Here is a 7,095-nt window from a genome sequence, read left to right as displayed (position 1 = left end):
TGCCCCCTGCTTTTCTTCCCCGTCCCTTCTGCTTGCCCTCCCTCTCTTACCAAGCACTTCTCCCCCCCCTTCCCCAGCCCTGTCGATGCCTGCATCCCCTGGCTGGTACCTACCCCCCCCTGCCAAGTTCAGCCCTTGCCTTTTGACTTCTCTTTTCCCCTTCCCACAGCTGGCACTGCCCTGTCCTCACTTTCTTCTTCCCTTTCCTAAGGGCTGCCTCTCTCCTGCTCACCTTTCCCTCGCTAAAGCCTTCATATCAAACTTTCCCCTGCCCCGGTGGGTGTCCTGCAGCCCCTTTCCTTGGAGAGATCAGCCTTTCCTCCTCCGCCAGCGTTTGCTGGCTGAACTCCTTCCTGGAGCTGCTGGGCCATGTGGGTCTTGGCATCGGGCTGCTACTTGTGTTGGGCTGAGGTGTTGTATCTTCCCTTTCTTCCTGTGGATGGCCGTGTCAGCTGGAGGATGAAGGGTAGAGGTAGGATGGCAGCTTAGAGGGCTGCTGCCTGAGCTATAATCGCCATGTGGGCCAGCGTCTCTGGGCATGTCAAAGTTTCCCTGACACTCTTGTGCTGGGTCTGTCTGTTCTCAGATCCTACCTCTTCTCCTGTCCACCTCTGTTGTAAGCAACTCCTTCAACTCCTTCCTCTGTTGTTGACTGGCTTTGTGTTCTGAGCCATCTGTCCTGGGGAGTGACTCCTGCTCCTGGCAACTCAGCTGTAGAAAACCCTTCTTTTTATAGGGTGTCTGCTGCTAAGCAGGTCATTTCCTCTTGTTTCTCTAGGTTTGTTAAAAAAACCCCCACCTATCTATATGTATATATTGGAAATAGTGGAAATGTGACCTCTTGGAAAGTCAAGGTAAAGAGGATAGGGAAAATAAGTTGTGAGGCTGAAGGAGCTTGCTGACTTGGGTCCCAGGTGGTATTTGGATGGGTGAAGTAATTTATAGATGCTTAAGGGAAGGGTCATAGGAATCTTCCTTCGGGATGAGCCGCGTATCCGCAAGGCTTGTAGTGTGCAGAGTGCTGCTTTTTTCAATGACCTTGAATTTGGAGACTGAGAAACTTGGGAACATCCAAACAGTTAGGAAATGGATTGCTTATTTAAGATTGCTAATTTAAGAATGAGTCCTGCTGCTTTGTGGAGTTTCTTCGTGTTGATGGAGCTTTTCTGAAGGGCAGTGGTCCCCAGGTTTGAACTTTGAAGCCCACATCTGCAGGGCGCTTCTCTGCGTCAATGCGTTGCTGTGTGTGTAGTTGAGGTAGGGAGGTGTGTGTTGATGGTTCTGTGAGGGGAAAACACATTCAAGCAAAGGAGCAAACCCCCAAATCTAACCTGCGTTGGGACCGTTCAGTATTAAAGCAACTAAATTGTTTGTGTTAACAATGTTGAGGATTTTTTTCCAGACTTTGAGCAAGTCTTCCAGGAAAATTAGAAGAGCCAGCTGGGGAAAGCCAGAGAATTTTGTTACTCCCCTTCCTCCCCATACCCTGAAGCACCCTTTGAAAGCATACTTTTCTAGGAGCTTAAGAGGCTTTTAAGTTACTGTCAGTGTAAATACAACCTAGCAGATTTTGAGCCCACAGCCTGCAGAAATCTGTGGCTTGTTAATTTTTGACTGCAGATTTAAAGGCCAAATGTTGCGAAAGTTCTTTTTCTGCCTCTGGAGCTTTGCCTTGCAGGAGCAGGAGAGTCCACGAGTGAACTGCAGCTAACTGCAGGTGGGATGGTCCTCTTTATGCTTCAGGGTGTAGTTTGAGAAGAGGCTCTTACTGTGGATGAGGTGACAGCTTTAACTGGATCCCAGGTTTTTGGTCCTGCCTGGGATATGCCAGCCAGCTTTGGAACAGTGAGGGATGAAGGAAGGTTGTCCTTGCTTGGAATTGAGTGCAGGGATGCTCCTGAAGGTTGATGGAGACACGTACTCCAGTGTCTTCTAATAAATGACCAAAAAAAGGTTGTGATGATCTCTTAAGTGTAGCCAAAGTGAAGCTCCTTCAGGGGTCATCACTGGTAGCAATAGTGCAGATTTATCCTAAATTGTTCCTTGTCTCTGGGACTTAATCCTCTCATTTCATCATGAGTTGGTTGTACAGGTTTAATTAAAAGGCAGAGAACTGCATGAATGGTTTAGGAAAATCTAAATGTATCTAAAATGTATCTAAATGTATCTATCAATGTATCTAAAAGTGAACAGAATAGGGTTTTGCTGAAAGGAAAAACCAGAGGTTTTGCAGAAAGAGGAACATCCTATATCAATTTACATGCCTTTGGTGGTAACAAATGGCCAGACTCTTCAAAGGGGCTTCATGATTGGAAGCCTTTATGTGTCTAAGAAACTGGAGGCGCGGTTTATTTTTCTCTGATTGCTTATATATGTGTTCCAGGAGACCTCCAAATCTTGGGGGATTTTATGCTTTATGCCAGGGTCAGTTTCTAATGTAATCAGAGACTCTTGATCTGCAGGTACAATGGTATGGTCAGTATAGTCTTCAGCTTTAAGGGCACTTAATGCTTGTTTCATAGTAGGAGGTCTACACGTATTAACTCGAACTGGTGAGTCTGGGATTGTGACCAGTTGTGGCTAATGGACAGTCTGACCTGGAATGAGAATTTGGGACTTCTTAATGCTTTGTCTGTGATCCCATGATAATTTAAGGTTGCCGAATCCTTTGCAGCTGCAGAATACCTGTCGAGCAACAAAAAAATAGCATCGTGAAAGCAAGAAAGGCTCTTTGGGTCTTCTTGGCCAAGCGTATATGCATATTCTGGGAGGCTTTTAAGCATTTTACAATATTCAGTCGCCAAACCAAGCCCTGTCTAGGCAAGAGAGAGGCACCTTAGGCTCATGCATTGCTGTTTGACTGTTTTTTTCCCAAGCCTGTCCTTTTTTTTTTTTTTTTTTAATGATTAAATGCTAAAAAACATGCATCAGCATCTCAGGTGTACTAGACACTGAACAGTTTGCTAGCATAGCCTTGGATGCTGGTATTACTATGATTAAAGTCAGTTGTGCGTCAGATCTTTTGTTTTAAACTCTGGCTTATTCCGCTTTGTCAACCAGAGGGCCGATTGAATGGATGATTTTCTTGACCGGTATGTTGTAAGAAATAAAGTTAAGATGGGTTGATCTCTTGTTGAGACCTGCTGAATGACGCTCTGTTGAGAACACTTCTGAGTTATCGCCGCTGACAGGGACCTGTCCAGAGAGCTGGGAAGCTCCACAACACATCTGTAATTCTAAAAATACTCGCAGAGATAGCAAGCTCCTGTGTATTGCTGCACTCCCCCGGCCAGTGTGTGTTTCACAGTTCCAGAAGGTGTAAAATGCTGTGGCAGAGAAGACTTTGCTGGAGAGCAAGAGAATTTGAGTCTTTCTTAAGGAATGGTAGGTTTTGGGGGGGGGTTGGATGTTCGTTCCCTCTAAGCATCCTTTTCATACAGTCAAAGAGTGGATTTATAGTGTATTAGTGGGTTTGCAGTAAATTATTTAGCAGTAAACTGGCTTCTTGGTACGGATTATTTAGGTCTGTAGAGTATGGGAGATCTATCTTTCCGTGAACAGGCATTTCTCCACATCTGCCCTTCAGGTCATTTGGTGCCGTTTCTTGCTAGATAGGAGTTGAATAAAAAGAAATTAGAAATTAGCTATAGCTAGAGGTAGACAATCTGACAAAAATACTTCGAGGGGTCTTAAGCGAGCAATGGAGTATTTGTCAGTCAGGGGGTGACTGCCTGCTTGGCTCTGGCATGGTATTAGGCCTCTTTGTGGTCCTAAGATCAAAAGAAAACTAAACTGCTCTTAAAGAGGAAGACAAGCAGTCCCTGCCTGGCAGGGAAGAGGAGGGGTTAGCAGGGTGCTGCTTGGAGAGGGGGGACTGTGGACAGTCTGGGAATGTTGTAGGGAAGCACTAAGAGGAATGGAAAGCAGCAGACGGGACTGAGGTGCTGAGATCTGTTGGAATATTGCCCCTCGTGTCTCTTTACGATGTACTTTGGGTTAATAGATTATTCACTTCTCTGGAAAAAGTGTTTAACTGTCATCAGTCACTGGTCACAGGTTCCTGCAGAAAAGTGCTGTGTGAGGTCGGTGGCTGGTGTGTTTAACAGGGCTATACAGAGGAGGAAGGGAGCCTTGGGATATAATCTTAGGGGTGAGAAGATCTTGGATTTTGTACAGTGAGTACCGGAGTCCCTCACCTGAGGGGTGAGCTGCTGAGGCCTTGCAGAGCAATGGAAGGTCTCTCTGCCCTGTTGCAGCTACGGATGGAGAAAAGACTTGCGTATCCTGGAGGGTTTGTTTAAGGAGGCCAGTCTGTGGGGATCCAGCCTCGGAGAAGGGCAGGTGGAGGCTTGTTAGCTGGAAAGGGTGTCTGGAGAAACTGGAGGAAAGAGATCGCAGGTACCATTCATCCCTGCACATTCAGTCTATCCAAACTTGAAGCTGCTTTTTGAGTGAGCACTCCTCTTTTCTCACGTGCAGAGAAGTGTGTCTGGAAACCACCTCCTCATGGCAATGTCTTCAGCAGTGTAGCTTATTTAGCCCAGCTGGCACGTTTATGCAGGGCTGGCCTTGGGCACAAATAGTGATGGGTCTCTCCTGGTTTCCCATGTTTACCTCTGAGCTGCAGAGTCAGCAGGACCCACCTGCCCTTGTGCCGAGGCGCTTTGCTGCAGGTGCCTGCTCCTTCTCCTTCCCATGCTTGTGAGCTGCTCCTAAGGGCAGTTGTTGTTGTCGTCTACTTAGAGACGCTGTCTCCATATACAGGCAAAACAATGCCTATGCTAAGCTGATGTGGAAAGCCAGAGGTTCGGTGTCAAAATCTGATAGCTTAATCATCCTACTACAAGAATTAGTGGGAAATATTGATGATCAAATGCAGTCACAGTGTTGCCTCTTGCTATTAAACCTGGGAGTGAAGCAACTATTACTTAACATGAGAGTGAGTAAGGTTAAAGATGCTTAAAACATGATGTGTCTTCCAGGGCGTGCATGCTAGCTTTCCTGGTGCTACGTCTGGAGTAATAGGAATGGGGGTTAAATGGACATGATGGACAAATACATAGACACTAGCTCAGTTCCAGGCTGGCCAGTGGATTCTAGGGGAGCCCCAATTTATGCACTAAAACAGGTGATGGGGTCCAAAAAATCTCAGCTGATTACCCCAACGTCTCGGGGTGCGAGTTGAGCTTCTGCCATGGTGAACTCGAGACGTGTGGCAGAGGTCGTTGGCTTACTGGACACGTCTGCTGCAGAAAGCAGACTAGGGCGGTGGTGAGTTTGGGCTACTATGTGTACATCTGGGCTTTGAATCGGTCCTGGGGAAAGTACGGCCTCATTAGCCCTCGCTGGGCACGGACTGGGAGCAGGCTTGCCGTGCAAAGTCCTCCCATTGTCCTGACCCGCCTTGCGTTCAAGGCCTGCGCTCTCGCTGTGGGAATTTTTTTCCATTTTGTTCTCATCATAAGTACAAAATAGGACTGGAATACAACTGTGAGGGCCGCTTGTCTTCTGCCGTCTACAGTAGGGTACGTTCGTCTTCAGAGACCTATAAACAGCCGTGCCTTTTCTCTCTGTGTTGTATTGGAGAGATCCTATGGCTACCCTAAAAATCCCGCTTTTCTACTGCAAGAAAATGCAATCTTCAGTCTGTTTGTATTGCTTTTCTAGCTATCTGTAGGTCTCGTGATGTTTCTGTGTTTACTGCGGAGATGCATAGAGGAGCCAGCTGTGTTCGGAAAGCAATCCGAACTTCCACTTTGGACGAACTCTGCTTTCTGTGAGGAAACATGAATTCTTGGTACTTCCTACCCACGGAGACGCTAACAGTTTTTTGAAAGCAAATGGAAGCTGAAGCCTCAGGGTTTGGGGGATCCTGGGGTGCAGGAGCCTCATGGTTTTGCGGTGTAGTGGAAGCTGGAGCACAGCTGCACGGCCCTGAAGTCGCTGATGGTGGAAACCCTCGCTTTGCAGCAACGTGACAGATGAACCGGGAGAGAATCAGGCAGGGTTTGTCAAAACTTCTGCCTGCCCTCAGCGGAGTTATTTGTTGCTGCGTTTCTGTGAAATGTTCTCGTTTCAATGAATCAGCATTTCCTCATTCAAAAGAGGACTCGTTTGAAAATTTTGGCTTGTTCTGCTTGTGAATGCTTTTAAAGAGAATTTTAAACTGTTGGGTTACATAGGACAAAATTAGTGCTTAATTTTTTTTTTTTTTTTAAGAGAACTGTAGAAATACCAAAATGGGGCAGTACAGGGCCTGCGGTAAATGAAGTGAATGACATCATTTCTCAGAGACTGATGGGTCCTTTGATAGGCAGCCTGTCTGGAGCAGGGTTGTGACAATCACTCTGCAATTTGAATGTTTTGTAGTAGATGTAGCTAATTTTATGGGGTTTAAATTATTTAGGGTAGTGCATTAAGTATGGAACAGCATTAAGAGTGTGGAAAACTCTAATTTCTTCTGGAAATACAACTTTAAATGATCGCCTTTTTTCTATTGCTAATGTAATTGGGTATTCAGATGACAGTGTCACCTGATGGTTGGCTGTTGTGATTTCTAAGGAAATGCTCTTTTCGGTGGTTTTTTTTTTTTTTTTTGGCCGAGAATCAAATGTAGTAAATGAGAGAGAAGAGGTGGCCAAGAATATCGATGCCTTGTTTATTCACCATAGAATAGGTCTTGTTGGTTGTAAAGTTTGAGGAAAGTGAAATTGGACATGAGTGGCCATGTAATGGTGAGAGGCAAGCTGTGAAACAGGATGCTACCCTGGACTTGCAGGGTCTCTGCTGGCACAGGAACGTTTTTTTTCTAGGCTGATGTAGTCCTGAAGTCCTGCTCGTTGTGAATTTCTCTGCAAACCGGGGATGGCCTCTTAAGTCAGGTGTTCTTCAGTCTTACGTTGTTCCTTCCCATCCTTGAATTTCTTCAAGGAGCCTTTATACAAAACTTTTCATTTCTTAGCCACTGCTATTTTTAGGAAAAAAAACAAACAAACCAACTTGACATTGTATATGAATGGCCTAATATATTTGTATGCCTGCCTTTTTTTCCTCCCTGTTCTGTCCTGCAGGTAATTAAATGTCCTTAGTGTGGAT

This window comes from Charadrius vociferus, unplaced genomic scaffold (genome assembly GCF_000708025.1).
Source record: "Charadrius vociferus isolate BGI_N301 unplaced genomic scaffold, ASM70802v2 scaffold613, whole genome shotgun sequence".
Lineage (NCBI taxonomy): Eukaryota > Metazoa > Chordata > Aves > Charadriiformes > Charadriidae > Charadrius > Charadrius vociferus.
This window is presented reverse-complemented; position numbering follows the sequence as displayed.